General features: G+C 42.6%; 1 long non-coding RNA gene across 2 annotated transcripts; it reads right to left on the bottom strand.

The window, feature by feature from the left end:
* Positions 1-15,919: 15,919 nt before the first annotated feature.
* On the bottom strand, positions 15,920-26,392 carry LOC122460859. Of its 2 annotated transcripts, none has more exons than XR_006282430.1 (3): positions 25,172-26,392; positions 16,186-16,237; positions 15,920-16,099 (listed from the first exon to the last, which is right to left on the bottom strand). It is a non-coding gene; the product is annotated as an uncharacterized LOC122460859 (long non-coding RNA). The 2 variants fall into 2 exon arrangements; XR_006282429.1 differs by having other exon boundaries at positions 25,137-26,392.
* Between the last annotated feature and the right edge of the window lie 1,336 nt (positions 26,393-27,728).

The following is a 27,728-nucleotide window of genomic DNA, read 5'->3' on the forward strand; positions in this document are numbered from 1 at the left end:
AGACTAACACGGCTGCTACTCTGAAATCTATATCCCTGTCTCCTTTCCCCAGGTCCCTTAATCATTATGGGGAAGAGTTGAAGCAGTGCTCAGTGGCTGCTGCTCTGGACTAGTAGTCAAATCTCTTCTCTGATGGCTCAACTCTCACCCTACTTTTTCTAGCAGTCCTTTCTACTCATGCAAACAAGTATGATGTATGCAAAACACCAAGTGCTGTGATAGTAGCTGAAAGGCTTCATGGAACAAGTGCCTTTGAGGAAAACCTTGCAGGAAAAGTCTTACCTTGTACTTTTCAGTGTCTTTTTTGGACTTTGCCTGCAAGGTTTTCCCCAAAGGCACTTGTTCCATGAAGCCTTTCAGCTATTATCACAGTATGTATGAATCATGTATTTTCAAATTATTGGCAAAAACAACCCCAGAACTACCCCTAGAGAAAGGAGCAGTACTATGCTTTTACTCCCCAAAAAGACTATTTTGATAAATCAGAACTGCACATAGTTTGATGAAAAGGTGTAACCTAGTGACCTTTAAATCCATCATTTAAAGGGATTATCCATAGATGTGACTATAACTGAAGCAACTATATTTCATCATTTTTTTGCATGAGACTTAAACCAAATTCTGACCAGTTGTGGTCATGAAAGCATCCTCATTATTTTTAGTATTTGTTAAAATTAGGGTGATAGCCCATGTAATAACCAAATTCCAGTTATTCTCCTTGAATTTACCATCCTAGACTATTGTGCCCTATTCAGCTATGACAGGGATGGCCAACTTGAGCCTGAGAAGGAGCCAGAATTTCCCAATGTGTATTGCCAAAGAGCCACAGTAACATATCAGCAGCCCCCCGTCAGCTCCCCTCCTACCCCCAGTTCTTCCACCCGCCAGCAGCACCACCGATCAGCACCTAACCCTCCATCCCTGCGCCTCCTGCCCATCGCAATCAGCTGTTTTGTGGTGTGCAGGAGGCGGGGGGGAGGAGGAGCAAGGGTGCAGCAGACTCAGGGGAAGGGGGGGTCTTGGGAGAAGAAGTGGAGTGGGGCTGGGGCCTGGGGCAGAGCCAAGGGTTGAGCAGTGAGCACCCTGTAGCACACTGGAAAGTTGGCACCTGTAGCTCCAGCCCCATAGTTGGCGCCTCTGCAAGGAGCCGCATATTAACCTCTGAAGAGCCACAGGTTGGCCACCCCTGAGCTATGAGATTAAACAGTTACCATGTTTCACCCCAGAAGTAGCTGCATTCCAAGGTGGATGAATTTTGTGTGTGTATAATTTCTTAAACATTTTGAAAGGCTCTGTATAAAAGTAATATATTATTGCTTATTGAAGACTTTCATTTTGTCTAAATAACCTTATTATACTACTTATTTCTCAAGGCTGCATGTTTAATATTTTTCTTACTTTATAAACATTATAAAGAAATCAGTGGCTTAATAAACATATTAGTAAAACAAACACATTAAATCATATGTCATGGGAATGCAAAACATTTTTCCCTAAGCAGGTGAAAATAAATAGAAAAAATATTAATCTTTCCCTTCCTACACCAGTTCTAATATTATTTTATATAGGCTGTTGGAGCATTCAACAAATTATCTTTCAGTGGTTTGAATTAACGATCCTTGTGATTTATCTACTGCCCTGGATGCTATCCATTAAATTTTCAATTATACGAAAAACTTCATTCAGTACTGCATTAGACACTTACCAGTTAGATGACCTGTATCAGATATTTTTATGGTGGAAACGTAATAAAGATAAAGGACTCAATTTGGACATACACTAATGCACACTACTCTGAATCTTAAGAGATCTGTAAGTGAGCTTCTGCATACATGAAGAATACTGCAATTTTTGAGCTACATGGCAGTGCTGGCCTTGAACAGTCAGGTTCACTGTGCATGTGTGAAATTTGTGTACATGTTTAAAGATAAAAAACAGAAATAGTGGACAAATTAACATTAAAATTCTTCATTCGGAAGCCAATACCCTGGATAGGGCTGTTAGGCTGAAGATCTCATGGAAATGTATATAAATCTCAGACATACAAACATAGTCATGTCAACAAACCATACGTATATAAAACTGGAGGGTCTGGTGCTGCTCCCAATGAAGTTCATGGGAATTTTGCTTTCGACTTCAGTGCGAGCAAGGTCAGGCACAAAATGAAAAGTAGATGGATCCAGTCGTCCAATATTCTCTCTTATACAGCTCCCATTAATTTTCTGTGAGAGTTTTGCTGAATGAAGACTTCGGGACTGGGCCTGATTTTTAGAAGTGCTGAGCAGCCATAATGCCCCTTAAAGTTAATGGGAGCTAGGATCTACATATCTAGAAGTGGATACAATTCCATCCAATTGACTGATGTAAAGGGACAGCAGTCCCTGGAAAAATCATGGAGCAGATTCTCAAGGAATCCATTTTGAAGCATGTGGAGGAGAGGAAGGTAAACAGGAACAGTCAACATGGATTCACCAAGGGCAAGTCAGGCCTAACCAACCTGATTGCCATCTATGATGATATAACTGGTTCTGTGGATAAGGGGAAAGCAGAGAACGTGATATACCTTGACTTTAGCAAAGCTTTTGATACGGTCTCCCACATTATTCTCGCCAGCAAGTTAAAAAAGTATGAATTGGATGAATGGACTATAAGGTGGATAGAAAGCTGGCTAGATTATCAGGCTCAATGGGTAGTGATCAATGGCTCAATGTCTAGTTGGCAGCCAGTATCAAATGGAGTGCCCCAGGGGTCTGTCTGGGGCCCGTTTGTTCAACATCTTCATTAATGATCTGGATGATGGGATGGATTACACCCTCAGCAAGTTTGCAGATGACACTAAGCTGGGGGGAGAGGTAGATACGTTGGAGGGTAGGGATAGGGTCCAGAGTGACCTAGACAAATTGGATGATTGGGCCAAAAGAAATCTGATGAGGTTCAACAAGGACAAGTGCAAAGTACTGCACTTAGGACAGAAAAATCCCATGCACTGCTGCTACAGGCTGCTGATAGAAGAGGATTTAAGGCCTCATTGGGGAGAAGGATCTGTGATGGCTGCTGCATCTGAGAGGAGGACAGATCCTGGGAGAGGGCCCGAGACAGCTGTAGCAGCTTTGAAAATCCACTGTTCAGGATTAATAGATTTGGTGGGGCAGAGGAGAAAATGATTTGCAAAACAAGCAAGAAGTATGCATCGGAGAGATATTTAGATTGTAAGCTCTGTGGACAGGAGGGACTGTTTTTTTGTTTTGCCTAGCACAATGGGTTCCTGGTCTATGATTTGAGCTCTTAGATGCCACCACAATACAAATAATAAATAAATAACAATTCCAAGGGTGTGTGAGTGTCCATGTGTGGGTGGATGAATAGAAGGTCTGGCTGCGTGAGAAGGTGTTCAGGGATGACACAGAGAGTGTGTGAAGGAATACTGTGGAAAAGGCAGTGATGGATTTGTGCATATTCGTGTATAAACCATATGTATGGTGTACAGAAATAGCTGGCTAGTAGATTTTTCTTGGAAATTTTGCAAGAGTGATGGAGTCATGCTCTCATGTCTGGCTTTTCCTGATTATCTATATGAACATTCAAATAATTTTGCCTGGCTTTCTGACAGGGCTAAGCATTAGTGTCAAGTATAAATGCTTATGTCCCTGTGTAATGGTTTGAATGCATAGGTTACCATTTCATCCAGCCTCTGAGCTGGATGAGTTGAGTTTACACAGTTTACTGTGAGGGGGTAAGGGAAGGAAGTGATAGTGGAATCTTTGAGGCAATATCTTAAAAACAAACAAACAAGAAGTCCAGTCTTCTCTGCATGGATATTAAATTCCCTAACATACTTTTTATAAGTTGGGGTTTGCTCAGTGTCCTTGATCACACATTTCTCTATTCTTAATGTTTTGCAGTGTATTTTATGCCACTTTACTGGTCCTCTTCACCCCAGAGGCAGTTACATTTCCATGCTGCTGCATAAGTTTCGATTGTAAAGCACTTCTTGCATTTTAGGTGTTCAAGGGTGTTCTGCCCTTCCCCATTCCTTGTGTAGAATCAACCACAGAACTGAAAGTCTCAGCCATATCAGTTTGAACAGAACCGAGGCTCCACTGGAGACATAAGATAATAGCCACAATCACTCCACACCCAGGGTAGGCTTCAACAGTTTTAATTTCCGCAACTACCTCTTGGAACTTCCTGTTCCACTTCCCAAAAGGTGACCCAGAGTGTTTCTTACTATTATCTCACTCAAAGCCAGAGTGATGTCTAAGCGGGAAGAGGGTAGAAAGTAACAGAAAACCAAAAAATATGAACAATCCTTCTTCTGCAGTACATAGTCGTCGTAGTACAATCTACTACATAGTTCTAGCAATATATTTTCTAGTACATAGTTCACATTGCATTGTGCCTATCATCTTGGTCTTTACGAGTTCCTGAGGCAAACTGCATCTGGTTGTACTACAGGTGACTTTCTAAGGGTTAGATTCTCCAGAGTCTGTCTGGTTCTTTGGGTGACTCATTCAAACAGTTCACAGAGATCCCAGTGAATTCCAGATGGATTATGCTCCATTGTCTGTTGAATCTCAGAGTCTGTTGTGTTGCCCTGGCAGAATATTGTCCCTCCACCTTCTTTAGACCATCTTGATGAACCACTTTAGCCATGTCCCCTAATTTTGAAAAAGGCTGGCAGATATCCAGGGATGTTGTGGCCTTCCGTGGAGAAGGCTAAGAAACTAAGTATATTCTCTTCCTTTCTTTAGGAGTAGGGAGGGAACAGCTGGAGTTGGGTAAGAAAAGGAGGTGGCTGGGGCTGGCAACAAAGCAGGAGCACCCTGGGCCTGACCTTAGCTTAACCATCCAGTAGTTGAGTAGGAAATAGGCCTGGCCCAGCGCCCAGAGGAATTGTTAATGTTCCAATCCTATTCCATTCTCTCTCCTATGTGCCCCATGACCCCCATTATCATGGTATCTGAGCACTTCACAAATTTCAAATGCATTTATTATAATCCTCACAATACATTTGTGATATAGGGTTCACTATTATCTACACTTTACAGATGAGGAACTCAGGTCTAAGGTTATGCTCAAATAAATTTGTTTATCTCTAAGGTGCCACAAGTACTCCTTTTCTTTTGTGAATACAGACTAACACGGTTGCTACTCTGAGGCCTAAGGTCACACACCTCCCTGTGGTGGAGCTGGGAAGTGATCTCACAGTTCCCAAGTCCCAGACGAGCACCGGAATCATTGAACCATCCTTCTACTGTCTCTCATTGGCAAACAAGGGAGGAACTGAAAACAAGGAGGGCACTAACTGGCTGGCAGGAAAAGGAGATTATGATATTCAGGAATTGCTCTAGGTCCAAGGTGTTTGAAAGAGATACTGTTATTCCATGACAAGTTCCAACTGCCTCTGCATGACAGATCATGGGATTCTGCAGCACCCCTGCTCAGACTCCTTGTTTCCAAAGCTAAGCCACTTAAAGGTACAGTTCCCAATAGTTCCCACAGAGGTGATGGAGTATCATATACTGGCCCCAACTACTGTGGCAACTGGCCAGAAGTTGGAGACACATTCTAAGGCGGTCAGATATCAGAGCAGGTAAACCAGAGTCTCCAACCAAAAGCAAGAAATTAGGCAGTCTGGCCCAAAGTACAGAGAATCCAGAGAGGATTCAGTAGGGGTCATTGTAGCTGCCCTTCAACTTGCTTTTGCTGCTGAACTGATCTAGAATTAAGAGAGCTCCACAGCCTAAAAGTGTAATAATGGCATCTACTTTCAGACCAGCCAGGGGCTGCAGCATGTGTTCACATTTTTAAAGAGTTTTTTTTCAATACTGGCTAGAAGCTTTTTAAGCCTAGATTCTGCAGAACATTAAGGAATTAGTCACATTTGCCTGGGAAGCTTCCTGTTTGTATTTAGTAAGATTTTCTAAGTATGCAATATATATTACATTATTATTATCCCTCAGTATTACATCAGGGGAATTTTTTTAAACAAACAGCATTAACAGCATACATGATCTTTAAGCATAAAAAGGGGGAAGCCGCCGTTTATCTGCATGAGTCACCAATAAATCCTGACCACAAATCAACGCTTTAGTTTTGGGTAGTTGGGAGTTTTGTTAAACCCTCTGCAGAATTCTTGCATTTTAAGTGTTCAAGTGCATTCAGTCTCCTTTGACTTTCCTTAAAATTCTCACAATGCCTAGGATGGTATCTTCTGAAGGTCACTGATCATGAAGCCTTGCAGTCCTAACATATTCTTCAGCTGCTCATTCAGACCCTTAAGATCACTCCAAATAATTCAATAATCATTGGAATCATCTTTGTTCTAGTTTTCCATAATAGTTCCACCTTGTGGCAGAGTTCTTCGTACATTGCTATCTTCTCTTCTTTTTTTGTTTTGTTTCTGTCTGTTGATGTGGCAATATCAATTAACATGGTCTTGTCTGACTTCTTTTCTACAACCGCTATGTCCAGCCAATTTGTGTGCACTGTTCAGTCTGTGTCTGTGACTGTTGCCAGATTCCATATAATCTTAGCCTCTTCATTTTCTACAGCGATCATAATACCCGCACGGTTCATTTAAATCAGTACTTGCCACAGAGGCTCCAGTGCAGACACACATTTTGTCTGTTCACGTATTCTCTCCCAGCCAGGCTCCTGCTGGAGCTCAACACATGTTCTGAAAACATTCTGCAGTTGGGGAGCAGTTCCACTGGTCAGTTTTGTTTTGAACATAATTAAGCCTTAAGGACTGTTCTTGTGCACTCATGATGAGGCTCTCTGTCTCTCTTTTGAGATATCCTCCAGACATGAATTTGTTAATCTTTGATCATTAATGGGTTCAATCTCTCCCCACCATGGTCTGTACATTGATTTCTGTGTAAATCTTTCAAGTCTTTCTTTGGCAATTTGCTTTTCCCTTTCTTTTATGCTTTCTTGGGCTGGGATGCATTTCAGCCATCGCTAGTTATCACGACCAGATGATCTTTTACTCTGACTGACTTGTTGTATATATTGATATTATAGTCTTCATTGTCCAAAGATAGCAGACCTTTTCCTCCATCATATCATCAAACGTATGTCCTGTCCATGTCTTGATTGATATTCATTATTCTATTCATTGCTTAGAGCCTTCTTGTTTGGATGTCAATTTTTTTCTTTGCCTCTTGCTTCCACTTAATCTCTCTGGTAGTGTACCCGTATTGCTGGTATTGCCCATGTATTAATGGCTTCGATCAAATTTTTTGAGGTTTGTCCTTAGAGTAGTTCTTATTTATCTGCAATATTCTTTCCTCACTCTGTCTTTGACTTACCTTATGTTGTAACTCCAACTGAAGTATTTCTTCACACAACGCACGGTCAACCTGTGGAACTCATTTCCAGGGGATGTTGTGAAGGCCAAAACTATAATGGGATTCAAAAAAGAACTATACAAGTTCATAGTGATTAGTCAATATGGTCAGGGATGCAACCCCATGCTCTGGGTGTCCCTAGCCTCTGATTGCTGGAATCTGGGAGTGGACAACAGCGGATGGATCACTCAATGACTGTCTCTTCCGCTCATTCCCTCTGAAGCGCCTGGCATTGGCCATTGTTGGAAGACAGGATGCTGGGCTAGATGGACCATTGGTCTGACCCAGTATGGCCATTCTTATGTTCTTATGTAATTTAGTTCTGGGTACTGTCAAGGTGCTGCCATTTTATTCTGCCTTCTCTCCACCTGCTGGGCTTTTAATTCCCACCATGTGCATCACTCAAAATGGCAGCCATATAAGAGAGTGTACAAACTCTTCACCCCATTTTTTTCTCTAAATAGGCAAACACACATCCACTGAGTAAGCTGCTAGGTCCCATCCAATAAGTCTCTACATCAGCGCTTATTGCTTTCTCCCCACCTCGTCAACTCCCACAACCAACCCCCAATCCACCAATATGGTGGCAACATATGGACTAAAAAAACAGATAGTGTTAAGTAAAGGGTCTTTTATTATTGTAAAAAGAAAAGGAGTACTTGTGGCACCTTAGAGACTAACAAATTTATTTGAGCATAAGCTTTCGTGAGTCTCTAAGGTGCCACAAGTACTCCTTTTCTTTTTGCAAATACAGACTAACACAGCCGCTACTCTGAAACCTTTTATTATTGTAGTGGCAGATGCAGTAAAGAAAAAAAATTAGATGCATTTTTCTGACTGACAGCTTCATTAATGCCCTCAGCTTGGAGCCAATATGAGGTATTATGATGTAAATAGCCCACTCATGCTGCAGACAATTCAAAAAAAGAGATATTTTAAGGACTCTAAGGAATTCATCCCCCTTTGGGTCACTGCAGAATTTTAATGTTCAGTGCATTTTGTGCTGATCCGCAGGTATTAAAAAAGAGAATTTAAGACTAAGATAATGCTCTAAACTTTGCATGGAGATTGTACGGCAGTGCAGCTCTCTCAGTATTGCCCATATAGCTTGCAGTTTCCTTCCACTGTTACAATAGCTCAGGGGACAACATCCTGGTAAACAGCAGCGCAGCATATCTTCCAGATTTGCCCATTAGCTTTTTTAACAGAATCCTCTGTCTTATGGGGATATGTCTCAGGTTACCTTACTCCAAAGTAAGGCCAGCTTCTAGAGGTGCGCATGCAATTACTGCTTCAGCTGCCCCCCAGCCTCCCATTCCACCAGCAACCTGAAGAAGTGCACATGTAAATTACTAGCTGCCTCTGCTGCCTCTCCCCCCACCTTCCCAGAAAATACCATTCCACCAGCAACATGTAAATGTAAGGTGGTTTTGATACATGGTTATATTCTGTTATGAATGTGGCTGCAATTCAAAATGGAGTTTAGAAATTCAAGATGGTGCATATGATAGGAAGGGTTTGAACTCCATCTTGGTACCCTTCTTCATGGCATTTTCCCGCCAAAACTCTGTTTCCCGCCAGAACTTGAAGGACTGAGAACTGGCTGGAACCAGTTGTGGGCAGTGCCTGTCAGAGTGTGCCTCAGGAATGTGCACCGCAGAGAGCATACATGGACCACCATCGAGGCAGCCACATCCAGGTTCTTTGCGCAGCATCGGTCAAGACTTCGGCTACTAACATTTGTTAAGGACTCTGATACTTACCTGACTCCTGTAATGCACCAAAGGATCCAGTGAAGACTTTGCTATCAACCCAGATCTGTTGATCTCCTGCTTTGATAGTAGAGAGCCAGATCCTCTGATGTTCGAGAGATCCCGAGATGGACCATCTGTTGCCGGTGCCCTCCATCTGCAGCTAGAAGAGAGACAGTAATTATTTTGGGGGCATTTATTAGTTCAACAAAGGGACAGTTTAAGGGTCTGGACTTTATGCCCTCTTGCTGGAATCTATTCGTGGGTATTGTAGTGTTCCCCATAGTGAATTTTCCCCCCAGTTGTATCTATCCCTTAATAAATCTCCTTTCTGTTTAAGGTTATATTCTCTCTATCCTTTATTTCAATGCAACATGGGTGGGAGGCATACAGATTTCTACTCTCCCAGTCGATAGATGCTGTAGGAGTCGAACCTGTTGTATGTATCACCTCCTTATTATTCCACCCAGAGATTTTGGGGTAACATAAAGATCAACATTCAATTACTGTCCTGGCTTTGCAGTCCCCATCAACCACCCATCCGACAACTATACAGGTATACATGAAATTATTAGCCTCCCTCTGCTGCACCCTCTTTGATTAGCCACTCCCTCCAACCCACCTGACTTTTGTTAACACATCCCACAAGTTGCCACAACAACTCCCCCAGCCACCTCCATCCCACTACAGGCCCAAAGGTCCTGTGCAAGCAGGGAAGATTGTGAAAACATCTTAACATCTCCTTGTTCACCCAAGATTGGGAAGAGTCTGTGGGAATGGAATTCCAAAACTGAGAATAAAGCAATATTTAATTACTGTTGGCATGGAAACAAAGTTTGGACAATAACAACTTGTCCTTTTTCTTTTTCCCCATAGGAGATGAAGTATTGTGGCAACCACATTGGACATGCATTCAGTCAATCAACCTCAAAGGGAAAGGAGCTGAAGAAATGACATGTTCAAAGAGCTCCAATCTGGATTCCAAGGAATAAAGAGACAGAAGAGTGAAGGGAAGGGTTCCTGAAGTATGATAAAGAGGAGACACAAGGACAGAAAAATGACTAGGACTTCACCAACACAGCTGCTGGGGATGATGAAAAGAAACAACTTCCTTCGAGATCATGGTTGCTCTGCAGTCAAGGACTTCACCACCGCCTACACATGCCCTGCACCCTGCTACATCTGATGCCTCTGCATTCTAAGACATACCCTTTACTGCAACAATGTCCAGAATGGGTCCTTTTCTCTACAGCCTATGTGCTAGAGGACAAAAAAGAGAACAGTGGACACTGGGAGATCTCCTTAACTGCCTCACCTGCAAAGGGCAAGCTCTTCCACTGTCATCCCATAACACAAGATACAGAGAATATTTTTGACCAACCCATGTTGCCAGGGACCAGACTAGCTAGGACCAGCTGCTGGCCTGCTCCCTGACTAACTGTGCTGCTAGGCAACCAATGAGTCAAGCTGCATTGCCTTGGAACTGACAGAGTGGCCAAAGCCCTGACTGGCTCCAACAGCAGATCAGTGGCTGCTCAATATGTACCACACCAACAGATGTGCTTGCCTGGATTCCAGTCCCTGATTCAGCCTGCTTCCAGTCCCTGTTCCTGATTTGTTCCAGTCTCTGCCCCTGCTTGCTCCAGCCTGCTTCCTGTTCCTGCTCTACTCCAGCCCCTGCTCCAATCCATCAGACTTCCGGCTTCCATTCCTGGAAGCATACAACTCTGGTTGATCCTCTAGTTCTGGCATTCGGCTTGTCTCTCCTGTACTGATTCCCAGCTCTGCCTCTGGCTTATGACTCCAGTTTATCCCCAGCCTCTGACATTTGGATTCTCTCCTCCAATACTGACCCTCTAAATATTTCCTGGACTCTCCACACCCTGGACCCAGCTCTAACAGGTAGGCTGAACTCTTGCTTTCACCAATAGTCCTGACTTCCCACAGCCCAGTTGGCTACACATGTGCACAAATTTGGTTGCACACAACACTTTGCTTTTTAGGTTTTAAGTTTGTACAGCATTATGTATGGTCAATATTTTTTTCTGTTCACAATGTTTAACATAGTGTATTCATTGATACAAATTATTTAATTTTTTTACATTAATTGTTTTGAGTCTTGAACAATTCATGAAAATGTCCACCTTCACTATCATAAAATCCACATATTCACTATATTACTATGAGCTGGATGAAACCTGTGCTAAGTTAAAACTTCATCGAGATGAATAAGTGAATGCACCCTTTAATTAACATAACTGTAAGGATAAGCCCCCACCTAATACAGAAAAGGGCATGTGAACCTGCCCAGGAGCTTTTGCTGAGGATTGTTTTGAGTAGGAGTCAATATCGTCAATCTATCCACCTACACACTCAGCCCAGCAGAAGAGTCTGTCCTATCTCAGGGACTCTCTTTCTGCCTCACTACTCGCACAAACATGATACAGTTCTGCGGTGATCTGGAAGCCTACTTTTGCCGTCTTTGACTCAAAGAATACTTTCAAGATAACACTGAACAGCACACTGATACACAAATACCCTCCCACCAACAGCACAAGAAGAAGAACTCCACATGGACTCCTCCCGAGGGTCGAAATGAAAGTCTGGACCTATACATAGAATGCTTCTGCCGACGTGCAGAGGCAGAAATTGTGGAAAAACAACATCACTTGCCTCATAACCTAAGTCATACAGAATGCAATGCCATCCTCAGCCTCGGAAACAACCCTGACATTATAATCAAAGAGGCTGATAAAGGAGATGTTGTTGTCATCATGAACAGGTCTGACTACCAAAAGGAGGCTGCCAGACAACTCTCCAATACCAAATTCTACAGGCCACTTTCCTCAGATCCCACTGAGGAATACACTTAAGAAACTGCACCATCTACTCAGAGCACTCCCTACACTAACACAGGAACAAATCAACATACCCTTAGAGCCCCGACCAGGGTTATTCTATCTACTACCCAAGATCCACAAACCCGGAAACCCTGGACGCCCCATCATCTCAGGCATAGGTACTCTCACTAAAGGACTGTCCAGATATTTGGACTCTCTACTCAGACCCTACGCCACCAGCATTCCCAGCTATCTCCGTGACACCACTGATTTCCTGAGAAAACAATGCATTGGTGATCTTCCAGAAAACACCATCCTAGCCACCATGGATTTAGAGGCTCTCTACACAAACGTCCCACACACAGATGGAATACAAGCTGTCAGGAACAGTATCCCTGATGATGTCACAGCACAACTGGTTGCTGAGCTCTGTAACTTTATCCTCACGGACAATTATTTCAAATTTGGTGACAATATATACCTCCAGACCAGTGGTACCAGTATGGACACCCGCATGGCCCCACAATATGCCAACATTTTTATGGCTGACCTGGAACAATGCTTCCTCAGCTCTCATCCATTCACACCCCTTCTCTACCTATGTTACATTGATGACATCTTCATCATCTGGACCCATGGGAAGGAAATCCTGGAAGAATTCCACCACGATTTCAACAGCTTCCACCCCACCATCAACCTCAGCCTGGACCAATCTACACGGGAGGTCCATTTCCTAAACACCATGGTGCAAATAAGTGACGGTCACGTTAACACCACCCTATACCGAAAACCCACCGACTGCTATGCCTATCTTCATGCCTCCAGCTTCCACCCCGGACACACCACACGATCCACTGTCTACAGCCAAGCACTGAGGAACAACCGCATTTGCTCCAACCCCTCAGACAGAGACCAACACCTACGAGATCTTCACTAAGCATTCTCAAAACTACAATACCCGCACAAGGAAATAAGGAAACAGATCAACAGAGCCAGACGTGTACCCAGAAGCCTCCTGCTGCAAGACAAGCCCAAGAAAGAAACCAACAGAACTCCACTGGCCATCACATACGGTCCTCAGCTAAAACCTCTCCAACGCATCATCACTGATCTACAACCCATCATGGACAACAGTCCCTCACTTTCACAGGCCTTGTGAGGCAGGCCAGTCCTCGCCCACAGACAACCTAACAACCTGAAGCATATTCTCACCAGCAACTACACACCGCACCATAGTAACTCTAACTCAGGAACCAATCCATGCAACAAACCTCAATGCCAACTCTGCCCACATATCTACACCAGCGACACCATCAGCCACACAATCACCGGTTCTTTCACCTGCACGTCCACCAATATACGCCATCACGTACCAGCAATGCTCCTCTGCTATGTACATCAGCCAAACTGGACAGTTCCTACGTAAAAGGATAAATGGACACAAATCAGATATTAGGAATGATAATATACAAAAACCTGTAGGAGAACCCTTCAATCTTGCTGGACACACAATAGCAGATTTAAAGGTAGCCATCCTGCAGCAAAAAAAACTTCAGGACCAGACTTCAAAGAGAAACTGCTGAGCTTCAGTTCATTTGCAAATTTGACACTATCAGCTCAGGATTAAACAAAGACTGTGAATGGCTAGTCAACTACTCATAGACTCATAGACTCATAGATATTAAGGTCAGAAGGGACCATTATGATCATCTAGTCTGACCTCCTGCACAACGCAGGCCACAGAATCTCACCCACCCACACCTGCAATAACCCTCTCACCTATGTCTGAGCTATTGAAGTCCTCAAATCATGGTTTAGACTTCAAGATGCAGAGAATCCTCCAGCAAGTGACCCCTGCTGCATGCTACAGAGGAAGGCGATATATATATCTATAGCTCATGGATCAAATCCACTGCCCAGAAAATCAGAACTAGTTGATCACTGGTAAGGGGTCCCTCTCACATGTAGAAAAGAGGTCAAAATGAGGGGAAGTTCACTAAGGAAAGAAGTTAACTCTCCTAGGCCTTTCAGCAGAGCATATGTGCACAATTGCAAATACCTTCACAATTGTGAATAGTGTCAGGCCTATAGAGGGCTTTTACCTATTTCATTGTCTTTACAGTTAGCCACATGTGGGCACCTGGAGCCTTGGCTGGGGGCCGTTATTATTTTAAATCTACATATAACCCAATGAAAATAAGGAGCAGGGGCACAACTGGGCGGCTTCTGTTGAGTCCATTGTAGATGGCCTGGGGAAGAGCTCGCCTCTCTCAGCAGGGGGCAGGCTGCCTGGATGGCACCGCTAGCACAAGCACCCCGGCCAGGGCCGAGCCTCTGCCGCTGGGAGACGCCTGTCCACCTTTCCGCCCCCAGGGGGCGCCACGCAGCGCTTGCTGGTTTGTGTGCGGCGCGGAGGCCAGAGGCTACGGGGACGGGCTCCCTGAACAAACATCCCAGGGACAGACGGCACGTGCCACCAGAGCGCTGGTTCCACTCCCCTCTGTTAGCCCATGAGCTCCTCAGGCACCCGGAGTAGCGCACCAGGGGAGGCCGTTTGCTCCTAAGCACGGACCCAGAGGAGAGGCTGGGTCAGCGTCCCCGTCCCCCCCGGCAGGCCGCCCACCTAGCGCCTCCCCGGCCGGGCCGGGCCCCATGGAGGGGCTGCTCTGTTGGACTCGTTAAGTCTCCTGGCTCAGGCCAAGGGAAGCAGCAGCCCCGGCGTCCGCCCGCTCAGAGACCCCGCCGGGCAGGGCCCCCCACGCCCCGCGGAAGGGGCCCCGGCCGGAGCATCTCGCCCGCCGGCTGCCCTGCAAAGCGGCCCCCCCGGGACGCTCCGTGCAGCCAGCCCCGGCCCTGCGCCGCAGAGTCAGGGGCCGCCCGCCCGCCAGAGCGGTACCGTGTCTCCGGGCTGCCCGCGTCCGCCAGGCGTAAAGCAGTTTCTCCTTCCTTGGTGTTCACACCTCAACTGCTAGAAGAGGGCCTCATCCTCCCTGACTGAACGAACCTCGTTATCCCTAGCCTAGTTCTTGCTTGCATATTTATACCTGCCTCTGGAAATTTCCAGTACATGCATCCGACGAAGTGGGTATTCACGCACAAAAGCTCATGCTCCAATACGTCTGTTAGTCTATAAGGTGCCACAGGACTCTTTGCCACTTCTTGAGGAGAAGTGTGTGTGATAGGGAAGGCAGAAGATAAAGGAGGAGAGAGTGACACAGACAGCCTGAAGGAGCTGCTGAAAACATGTGGCTGTCCCTGGAAGAAATCTGGGGAGAAGTTTTTGGGTCAGGGCTGCAGACTGAAAAGAGTACTCTTGGTGTTGTGAGCAAAAGAATCTATTACCTGTTCCCAGTTTCCTTCTGCAGTCAGAGACACAGGACTTTGAACATTCTTTGTAAACAACTTTTGATCACAGAAATACCTGACTACGACCAATTTCTGTTCCTAACTGGAACACCCACAAGGCCCCAAACTTTGACTAGTGTAGTAACCCTGGCACTAGCACCTGCTGCAGCTATGGTGCAGCAGCATAGAAGGCTGTCCTGGGGAGAGAGACAGCCCATGAGAGGGCAGCACGAGCTAGGGAGAAGGAGCCCAGAATCGCCCAAAGGTTGATGCTGGAAGGCAGTTAGAGAAGGAGGTGAAAAGAGACTACGCTGGGATGAAAAGGGGACTGGTGTTAGAGGAAGCTGGACCATGAAGGGCAGTGTTCAAGGAGCCCGGCCGCGAGTGGCATAGAGTATATGACCAATGAAGTTGACTTCTGTCACACTGACAGAGGAAATACAGTTTGGTTGCCTGGGGAACAGGTGTAGCCCTCTGGGAGAGGAGCTGTCATTTGCCGGTGGACCTGTTGGAAAGAGGTTCAGTCATTGCAGCATCAAAGCAGAGAGGCAAAAACGGGATAGCAATTGATTCCCTCTTGGGGTAATGCAGCATGTTGTTGAAAAAAAAAACTAAATTGATTGTGCTGGTAATTGACAGTTTATTATTTTCCTAAGCAAGTATTTGATCCTACTTTATATTATTCATATCATCGTTCCTGTCAAATTTCTGGGTTTTTCCTTTAAAAGGTTTAAGGTGATCTCTATTGTATTGGTTTGCCTCTCCTCTTCTCACAGTAGCCAAGGCTTGAGTCACTGCACTAGCCAGCCACCTGGATTGAAAAGGGGCAAAAGTATTAAGAACCCCACATACAGTATACTAAAATCCCCTCATGATGCATGATAAAAATATTTTTACCTTCTTCATTGATGGAGAAGTTGCTGATCATATTCTTCATAAAAAGATATACCTGCATGATAATGAATGGCAATTATAATAATCACTGTAAACAGCTACTACTCATCCTAATGCAAGCTTATTCAATAGTAAAGACTAAGCACCTCCTGTGGAAAATAAAAAGCCCTTTATGGCTAAAAAATTTTGCACCAGTTTAAAATAAAAAAGAAGCTATTGTATTATAATATGCAATATGGAAACTAATAGTAGCCAAAATAGTATTTCTTCTTAGCTATCCCAAATGTATAATAGATTGCACTGATAGCAAAGCCAATTATTAAAATTGCCTGACACTTCCCATTATAAGACCTTGTTTTCAATTGCTTGTAAACAGGGCTTTATGTAAATTACAAATTTTGTTTCAAAAATTCACAACGATGTAAAAGGTAAAAATATATAATTTCACAGAGGACACATGGAACTGATTTTATAACTAAATTTAATTAACTTTACAACTAGGGCTGTCGATTAATTGCAGTTAACTCACACAAATAACTCAAAAAAAATTAATCGCAATTTTAATTGCACTATTAAATAATAGAATACCAATTGAAATGTATTAAATATTTTGGATGTTTTTCTACATTTTCAAATATAGTGATTTCAATTACAACCAGAATACAAAGTGTATGTGGCTCACTTTATATTATTATTTTATTACAAATATTTGCACTGTAAAAATTATAAACAAAAGAAACAGTACTTTTGAATTCACCTCATGCAAGTACTGTAGAGGAATCTCTTTATTGTGAAAGTGCAACTTACAAATGTAGATTTTTTTTTTGGTTACATAACTGCACCCAAAAACAAAACAATGCAAAACTTTAGTGCCTACAAATCCACCCAGTCCTACTTCTCATTCAGCCAATCGCTAAGACAAACAAGTTTGTTTACATTTGAAGGAGATAATGCTGCCCTCTTATTATTTACAATGTCACCAGAAAGTGAGAACAGGCATTTGCATAGCACTTTTGTAGCCGGCATTGCAAAGTATTTACGTGCCAGATATGCTAAACATCACTTCGTACTTTGGTCACCATTCCAGAGGACATGCTTCCATGAAGATGATGTTTGTTAAAAAAAATAATACATTAATTAAATTTGTGACTTAACTCCTTTGGGGTGAATTTTATGTCTTTTTACCTGCATTCTGCCATATATTTCATGTAAAAGTAGTCTTGGATGGTAAGTCAGCACATTTTCATTTTAAGAACACTTTCACTGCAGATTTGATAAAACACAAAGAAGGTACCGATGTAAGATTTCTAAAGATAGCCACAGCCCTCAACCCAAGGTTTAAGAATCTGAAGTTCCTTCCAAAATCTGAGAATGACGATGTGTGGAGCATGCTTTCAGAAGTGTTAAAAGAGCAACACTCTAATACGGAAACTATAGAACCTGAACCACCAAAAAAGAAAATCAATCTTCTCCTGGTGGCATCTGACTCAGATGATGAAAACGAACATGTGTCGATCCACACTGTTTTGGACTGTTATCGAGCAGAACCCATCATCAGCATGGACGCATGTCCTCTGCAATGGTGGCTGAAGCATGAAGGGACATATGAATCTTTAGCGCATCTGGAATATAAATATCTTGCAACGCCGGCTACAAAAGTGCCATAAGAACACCTGTTCTCACTTTCAGGTGACATTGTGAACAAGAAGTGGGCAGCATTATCTCCTGCAAATGTAAACAAACTTGTTTGTCTGAGCAATTGGCTGAACAAGAAATAGGACTGAATGGACTTTTAGGCTCTGAAGTTTTACATTGTTTTATTTTTGAATGCAGTTATATTTTTGTACCTAATTCTACATTTGTAGGTTCCACTTTCACAATAAAGAGATTGAACTACTGTATTCGTATTAGGCGAACTGAAAAATACTATATCTTGTTTCTTACAGTGCAAATATTTGTAATCAAAAATAAATATAGTGAGCACTGTACACTTTGTATTCTGTGTTATAAATTGAAATCAATATATTTGAAAATGTAGAAAACATCCAAAAATATTTAAAATAAATGGTATTCTATTATTGTTTAACATTGTGATTAATCGCAGGATTAATTTTTTTAATTGCTTGACAGCCCTATTTACAACTAAAATCAACAATAAACACAAACATATACAGTCCACTAAATGTTCAGTTATTTCTGTTTATATTTTTGAATTAAAGTTAAGCATCGTTTGCCAGTTCATTCATTCCTCTTTCATGAATTGCCTCTGTACAGCCTGAACCTACTCATATGCTGAAACGCTTTGCTTGGCATGCAGATCTAGGGACAACAGACAAATATCGGTTGGCCAGTTTTGCAATGTTGGGAAAGCATGGTTCTGCAGACCTCCAAAAGGCAGTCATCAAAAGGTCACTCGTGCTTTCCTTTGCGTAAAACCAGCACCCTTCTAATTCAATTTTGAAGCTCTTGTTGAAACCAGGTATGGAATCCAGTGGGAGGGCATCAAAGTTTAACATACAAACTTGCATGTAATCAAACACTGTTACTGCTTTAAGGAACTAGTGTGTTATCTGAGTAAAATAGGGTTTTCTTTCACCATGATCAGGGAGACACTAGTTTGTAAGCTTATCTGCAATTTCAATAGAAATTTTTACACTGGTGTTGAATCCTTCTTGCTCAACTTTAAGTGCTCAATAGGTGTTCATTAAGTCAATAACTTTATTGTACACTTGATGAACACAAATCTCATGGCTTTCTAACCATCTGATTAAATCAACAAGCTACTTGCCAGACTCTGCAATTAAGTCGAGTTGTTTCTGTAACATTTCTGAATGTCCAGCAGACATTTTAGCTCCTTTAATACTGGTGTAATTTTAATTTCCCCTTCCAAAAAACTTGAGTAAAAAGTAATGTCTTGTGGATGGTATGCAATAGTAGCGTAACAGCTTCCCCATCTCATCTTACTGTAGAGGTAAAAATCCTAAGGCCATCTTGGATTCTCTAAAGGACAACTAGTCGTCCATTTTTGTGAGCCCTTCTTGTCCCCTCCTCGTTCCAGTTTGGTGCCTTTTTCTGTTTAGGCGGGAAAAGACAGTGGCTGTCAATCATCTAATCTGCCTAGTGACAGAGTGTCTATACAAGGCAGTGTTCAGATCAGATCGCTGCTGCCCATCTGAGTGGTAGAGTCTGGTTGAGACGGAACAGGTAATTAAGCATAGGCCATTCACCCCACAAGGGTTACTTTGAGTAGGGGATATTTGTTTGTGTGCATAGTCCCCCTGTTGATACAACCTGCCTTATTTTTATTATCTGCCTGGTTGTTATCTGTTTTACCTTGTTTATTCTGGGAATCCTCACCACCCCTTCTATAAATTCTGTTGTACCTTTATTTTGTTCGAGTTTTATGTGGAAATATAAGCCCCCGGTGACAGATATGGGTAGAAGGCGAACCTGAGACCGAGATTTCTGGGCCACTTGTAATTTTAGCTCCTGTTTCGGTCAACATTACCTAGTTCCGGGGACAATTTTTCAGGATGATTCAAACCCACAGCCTGTGCTTTGCAGATACTCTTTAAAATGCAAAGTTCTGCTTAGGCAATATTTACAAACCTTTTTGACTGTGGTTGTTAGCTTGTCAATGTCTGAGACATAGGTCCTCCAGCTGTCACTAGCAAGGGCTACTATGTGAGCACTGCAGGTAAAATGACCTGAGTTAAGCAGTAATCCCTCAAGCATTTGACTGTAAGCTTTGAATAGGCCTGTCAAGGTACTCACTGCATAACTTCATTCATCCTGGACTGAAAGTCTGCATTCTGGTGGTCCTTGGTAGGCCAATTCTCTATACAAAACCAGAAGGGCTGTAAGGTGAAGTACGAATGGGTCACCCAGGCATTGTCTGGAGCTGTTGGAGCGCTGCTTAGTTAGTGACAAGAAAAAAAGGGAGTCCCAAACAAATAGGAGCGCGGGGCTTTCCCTGCCCAGTGCATTGCTAGACACTCTTTATTGAGGACCAAATACTGGATTTTACAGTCCTGGAGTGTCCTAATCCTATATACAGAATAAGATGTTCCTGAATGTGGAGCATCTAGGACAACTCTGCTCAGTGCCCGCTGTGAGGCATCCATGTGTAAAATAAATTCTTGTGAAAAATCAGGGCTACGCAGCACTGCTTTGTTAGAGAACCTTTTTAGTTTCTAGGAATGCCCGATCACATTGGGGAGACCAAGTGACCTGGCAAAGAGCTGCTTTTTTAATGAGATCAGTAAGGGGAGTCAATAGAGAGTCAAACTTGGAAACAAATTTTCTATAAAATCCCAGTCCCCACCAGACCAAGAAATGCCCAAACTTGCTTTTTTGATTTCAGAACAGGAGTGTTGGCTACGGCTTCCACTTTACCAATCAAGAGTTCCACTTTACTGTTCCCCACCAGGTACCCTAAGTATGTGGTCTGCCACTTCCCTAATGTGCATTTCTTTTGGTTTGTGGTTAAATCGGCATCCTGTAGGGTCTGCAGAACTGTGGCTAAGTCTGGACTGTAGACTACCACATCATCCAAGTAGGCTGTTGCTCAGGGTTGATGGTGCCACATCACCTGGTCCAAGAGTCTTTGAAAGGTGGCCAGGCTGATTTGTAAACCAAAGGGCATATTAACAAATTGAAAAAGACCTACAGAGGTTGAGAAGGCTGTCTCAGCATGGGAATTGGGGGAGAGCAGGATCTGCCTATTGCCATTAGTTAAGTCTAGTGTAGAGATGCATCAGGTCTGGCTGAGCCAATTAAACAGGACATTAATTCGGGGCACTGCCTGGGCAACGAAGTCAAAGTTCACATTGATTTGGTGGAAGTCTATGTAGAATCAAACAGTCCCATCCAGTTTAGGGACAAGGAGTACCAGACTACACCAGGGACTTCTCAGTTCCTCAATCACACCTAGTTTAACATCTTATGGACCTCTTGTACTAACTAGGACTTCAACCCCTCTGGGATGGGATACTGACTTTTGACTGGGTTGGGTCCCAGGTTTTATATAGATTGGTGGGCCACTACAGAGGTTCATCCTGGAAATGGGGAAAATATGCCCTGGTGCATCTGCAACAGGTCTCTAATTGTTCTCTCTGACCAGTGGACAACCCATCCCCAAGCAGGACCCCCTTAATCCCTACCTCAGTTGGTTCTGTGAGCTGGGGTCCTAAATCTTCATCTCCTTCTTCTGTATGGGAAGAGGTTTTCCTGAGACCTCCAAGGCTTAAGCAGTTTACATGGTAGATCTATTTTGGTCATCACTGGTCCAGACAATAAACGTCATGATTTAAGTAAACCACAAGGGAACACCTCTGTGTACTTTGTGCCATAGTCAAGTACTACAATAAATTTGTGGCCCAAGGCACTTTTCTTAAGGGGGCCTATGATATCAATCCCCACCCTTTCAAATGGTTTTGTTATGAGGGTGAGGGGAATTAAGGGAACCCAGCCTCATCCCTTAGGGACTACCTTCTGGCAGCCTGGGAAGGACAGACAAAAATCTGCTTCTTCCCTATATGTTGTTCCTCCATAAGATATACCAAACCAGCAACAAAAGTAAACTTCTGTCTCACCATACTGACTAACAAGAAGTTATAAAAGCAGTTTCCTTAGGTATTCCAGTTCTTCTAACACCCCAAAAAACACTGAATTTAAAGATCTTTACAACCAGCCTCATCAAATAAAAGGTTCTTCTGACCTCAAAGGACCAGCCACACACCCAGGGCAATATATACTCAGATCTTACCCGCCCCGCCCCCCCCAAAAATCACACTGTTGCCAATCCTTTAGTATCTAAAAACTAAAGGCTTATTCATAAAAAGAAAGAAAGTGAGAGCTAAAATTGATTAAAAGAATCAAATACATATAGTAATTGCAAAGTTCTTGGTTCAGGCTTGTAGCAGTGATGGAATAAACTGCTGGCTTAATAAGTCTGGTTGCTTACAAATCATTGGAAGGACCTCAGTCCCTTGGCTAGAATGCTCCTATTAGTATAAAGTCCAGAGGTTTGAGCAGGAAAGAGGCAAAATGGAGATGTTTCCAGGGCCTTTTGTAGCTTCTGCCATGTGGAGGGAAACCCATTGTTTCCAAACAAAGCTCTCAACACAGCCACTGGAAAATCACAGGTGACAAGATGGGGTTTGGAATCATATGGGCAAGTCACATGTCCATGCATATTTCTGCTTAGTCACAGCAGGAAAGACCATTATCTGTAGATAGGCATCCCCATGGTCCATTGTGAGTTAAATGTCCTTTAATGGGCCACTCAATTTGAATAGTCCCTCCAAGATGTGCTGGCTAACTACCTTGTGGGCATTACCCCAGGAGCAAAACATTTGAAATCCAGGTATAGAGCCAATATTCATAACTTCAAAGGCAAAAGATACATGCATACAGATAGCATAATCATAACCAGCAAATCATAACCTTTTCATAGACAACTTACATGCCATATTTTGTACAAGATTTGTTGCAAATATATAACAGCGGTTACAATAATGATCTATATGGTCATATTTTAATCAGATAATGTCACACCGTGTATGCAGGCAATTTGGATTGTTTGATTGGGTTCAAGGACTTTGAGTTGGAGCAAGTCTTGGCATAGGACTGTTTGGCCTCACAACATTTCTGCCCAGTGTGATCTTATCTTGGTGGGAACCAGGAAGGTTCTTATGGCGACCTTTTTTAGCGGGTTTGAGGTCTTATCCTGTTGGACAAAGTGACACCTAAGATAATCACGCTCCAACACATAGCATTTTTGCTGCGTCTCAGTTGCTCATAATAATAATATAAGACTAAGCCCTCTTGAACGGTCGATGAAGGCCTCCTTGAGGCCTGGAAACTTAGAGCACTGGGCCCTGGAGATCCACAGGGATGTAAGGGGCCCAGAACTACAGGCACCTCCTTGTTCTGGGAGCTCCAAAACACAGCCTGGGTCCAGTGAACCTCATCGGGGGGGGGGGGGGGAATCCTCCCAATGCTCCAGAGCTCTGCTTCCAAAAACCTCTTCATTGTCTATGGTCTCTGAAATGGTTGCTGGGCAGAAGCGACAGACAGGTCTTACCATTGTGGGAAGAATTTTTAAATATTGTTCTAAAATAATACTATCCATGAGGTCACCCATCGTCTTGGTTTCCAGGATCAGCCAGCGAGTGGCTAAATCACAGAGCCATTAAGCAAGAGTCTGTGGACAGTCCCCTTTTGGGAACACTTCCTAATGGAACTTCCTCTGGTTCACCTCTGGGGAAAGTCTGAGTTGATCCAACAAGGCAGCCTTTCAGGGGGAGTGGGACTGGGCTTCCTTTCAGTGTTTCCCACCTAGACTGCAATTAGATTGATTTATTACTACTCCTGGGGGAATTCTGCACCAAAAAATTAAAAATTGTGCACACATTTTAAAATTCTGCAAATTTTATTGGTCAAAATAACACTATATAATCATGTATCAGAGGGATAGCCATGTTAGTCTGTATCCACAAAAACAATGAGTCTGGTGGCACCTTAAAGACCAACAGATTTATTTGCACATAAGCTTTTGTGGGTAAAAAACCCACTTCTTCAGATGCACGTATACATAATAATGCCAGTTTCACTTATTTTGGTAATTTATTTCAAAATACCTATCAGCAAGTACGTCTGTAACAATACAGACACACACAAAATTTTCCCCAGGAGTAGAGAGTTAAAGAAACCCCTATGACAACTCAGATCCTGCTTCTCTGCCTCCTCCCCCCCACAGCCCAGCTGGGGGGCCAGACACTCACAACCCCTTCTCCCCCAGAGCCCAGCCATGGCCCCACCCAGCCCAGACACTCACATCCCTTTCCCTCTTGAGCCCAGCTGTGTGGTCCACTCGGCCCAGACACTCACAGACCCTATGCCCCCAGAGATCCAGAGGGAGAAACAACATGATGCTGGGTCCTGGGCTTGCATGGAGTTTCCTGCATGCAGCCGCCTCCTTCCCTCAGGGTATGCTAAGAACTGCAGCTGCTGGGAACCCTCAAGTTCCCTCCCGCAGGCCTTGTCTTCTATTTGTGAGCTAGGCTGTGCCAGGTCCAGTGACCCCTAGTGGCAGCCAACATCTCTGCAGTACCTTTCTCCCCCACTCCACAGAAATAGGATTCTGCATGCCCAATGTTCATTTCTGCAAAATTCTGCATTGCGCAGTGATGCAGAATTCCCCCAAGAATAAAGTATTACACAGCACTCTGTGTTGCACACGTAGAACAGTACAGACACGTTACAACTGAGCATTACAGTTTGCCAAAGTGATTTTTTATATAAAATATAAAGTATTTCACACTTTTTTCTTCTTTTTTAAGAATACTGAAAAAAAATCTCAGTATTTTCACAATTTCTGTGCACTCACACCCCCATATCCCCCAGAGCCCAGTCATGCCCCTCCAGCCCAGACACTCACACCTCCTTCCCCCAAGAGCCCAGCCAGTAAATCCTGATTTACATAGGGCCTTTCTTATAACTTTGCCAAATTTTAACCATTCAGGCTGAAATTTTCTATGCCAGGTGTCTGCCACAAGCTGAATTTAAAAAAAAAAAAAAAAAAAAAAAAAAAAATCAGCCAAAACAGATCAGCCATTTCCAAGAATGAGGCTATGGAAAAAATATGTTGTTTTATCCATGTTAAAATAATCTTGAAACCTTTTCTCTGAGCTCAAATGCCCCTGTGCTTTGGAGCAAAGGCTTAAAATTAGGCATAGATGTGGCTTTTTATCAAGGATGTGCCTTTTGCCATCTCTGTGAAAATCCACTGGCCAAGTTATAAACTGAAAAAAAAAAATCAATCAGTTTGCACATGCTCAATAGAGACATGCTAGAGCATCACAGCATGAAAACTTTTCCTTTTTATACGTTTACACATTATATTGCACCACACATTTTGGGATTGGCTTGGTCACTTTGTAAAAACCAACCTGTGTACAGCATACTCTGTCCATGCATGACTTACTCTTTGCCTCATCTTGCATTCCAGGCTTATTTTATCCAGTTAACACGTCCATTGTAAATAGTTCCCTGGATGTTCTCTCTTATTTTAGCTAGTACAGACTTCTGTTTCCAGCCTGCTGATCCATTTACCTCCCTAATCCTGACTCCCAAAATATAAGGCCTTACCCATGTCCAATTACTCATGTCATACTAGGCCTACAGGAGGAAAGGGGCTTAGGTATCTCTCTGGTTAACCTAGTACACCTGGCAGATGAGCCAGAGCTAGGCACCTCCCTTAGGGCATGTCTATGGGATCGGGCCCCATTGGTGAGACAGACATTCCCCTGCCTCGTTTGAGAATCCTGTTTTGGGGCCTCCAGTTTAAACTAGGGCTCTGCACAGCTCATTAGCAGTGGGATGGCGGGAATGCTTAGGTTGCTTTGAAAATGCTGACTAGAGGAAAGTTAGGTGCCTAGAAAGGTTAAGCTGCACCTGAGCTATGACTTTTTAAATGTCAGGGTTGCCTACATGGTAGATTTGGACACCTATCTGCATGTTTAGGTACCTAAATGCCTTTACAGATCTGTGGCAGAGTTCCTCTGTGATGCTACTCAAGTAATATAAACCACACTTTTTCACAGGTGGTCATTGTGTGTTTCTAATTTTCTGGGTGCTAACAGGATACCCTGGGGTCTGATCTGCAGACATTCTGAGCACTCACAGCTGCAACTGACATCAATGAAAGCTGTGCTTTGAACACAGAAAGTGCTACATAATGCTAAGTACTCTGAAAAAATCAGGTTCTTGGTGTCTCAAGTTGGTCAGCCAAAATTAGTGAAAACTTTTTACCTTCATCTATCTGTAACTTGGTTCCCTATCTGTAAAATGGGAATAATACTCCCCATTCACCTCACAGGGATGTCATAAAGATAAATTAATTAATGTTTGTAAATCACTCTGTCTACTGAAGATGAGCACCATAGAAAAGCCCATGAGAAAATTAATAATTCTGTCTTCAGAACAGGGTTTGAATAGAGTGCAGTAAATAAGGCATGGGCCCACACATTGAACAATACGGAGAAAACAAAACACGGAATAACTTCTAATTATATACATGTCCATCCTGTGCAATGAATAAGATAGGGATCCTGTGAAAAAAAATTATCTGTGAGCATGTAATTAAAGACTCTCTCATAACACACATGCACAAGGGGACCAAATTAAGGTTGCACAGGCACCCTTAATTCTAGCATTTCCTAACTTTTGAGTGCTTGTCTTCAACTTTAATAATGTTCTTATGTAGTGAATTAGTGTGTGTGTGTGTGTGGGCGCACACAAAAATATCATAGTGATTATATATAGATATATGTACAATCGCTATGAAAAAGCAGATAAAAATAATTGGTCAAAATGCTGGGGCAACTTCCAGTACAAAGGATCTGAAAGGAAAAAAACTGTAAACACAGTATTCTCCTGATCCTAATAAAATAATGCTGTACCCAATGTTTTGGTAGTACCATTCACGGTCCATAAGATGGCAGACCTGTATATATTAGTTTTCAGTGTGATAACCATTGCAGTGAACATAGATCGGTTGTTTTAAAATAGATGATACATGTTATATGCAGTGGCTAATAATATCACCGTATGTAGGAAAAACTTTCCTTCAAAATCAGAATATTTTTACAATGACACACTTGGAAATATAGAAAGGATGCAAATAAGAGTCCATTATTTATGATCCATGGTGTTCTGCTTTTGGAGTAGAATCACAGAGTACATTATTATTTGATAAAACCACCAGTGTTAGTTATATAGCTCAGTTTTGGATTATCTTAACTAAATCAGTGACCTATTTTTAATATAGGAATAATTTACAATTATTTGTACTGACTCATCTTCAACAACCAAGTAAACTAGCTCTTGCTTTACATATATTATCACAAAACAACACCCATCATTTTTTTCCATCTTCAGAGCATTAGTGTTTTCCTTTCAAACAAATATTTTTTATTTTTTTGTTATGTAAAATTTATATAATGTATTCAAGAGATTGCAGCAATAATTAATTTTAAACCCTAAAATGTACATGCTTATTTCCTCAGTAAAATGTTAATTTATAAATACCTTTTCAGATTCAGTCTGACACTCATATACTTTAATCATTGTATTGAATTCAGCGTAATTACATTTTTATTAAAATGAATAATTTCTAGTACACAAATAACTACTAGTACACAGTTGTTCTCAAAGAAAAACATCACTTAGAAACAAGTTTCCCTATTATTTTATACCCTTAGATTCCTTTGCTGAAGACCCTATAGTTGTTTAGGCCCAAGTTTTTCAGATCTGATATTGCCAAGCGATGTTCTCATACTCAAAAAGGCCAAGTGAGAAAAGGAATGAGCTCATAATCTTGCTTTTATGTTTTATTTTAGTAAACCTTGCTTCACCCATAAATGTTATAATTATAATTACACAGGCATATCATTTTCTAATAAAGGTTTCATTGTATTTGTTCCGCTTGGCTGGGAGCTACAATGTGCTTAGATTCTTTCAAAATATTAGAGACAATTCTT

This window comes from Dermochelys coriacea, chromosome 6, assembly GCF_009764565.3.
Source record: "Dermochelys coriacea isolate rDerCor1 chromosome 6, rDerCor1.pri.v4, whole genome shotgun sequence".
Lineage (NCBI taxonomy): Eukaryota > Metazoa > Chordata > Testudines > Dermochelyidae > Dermochelys > Dermochelys coriacea.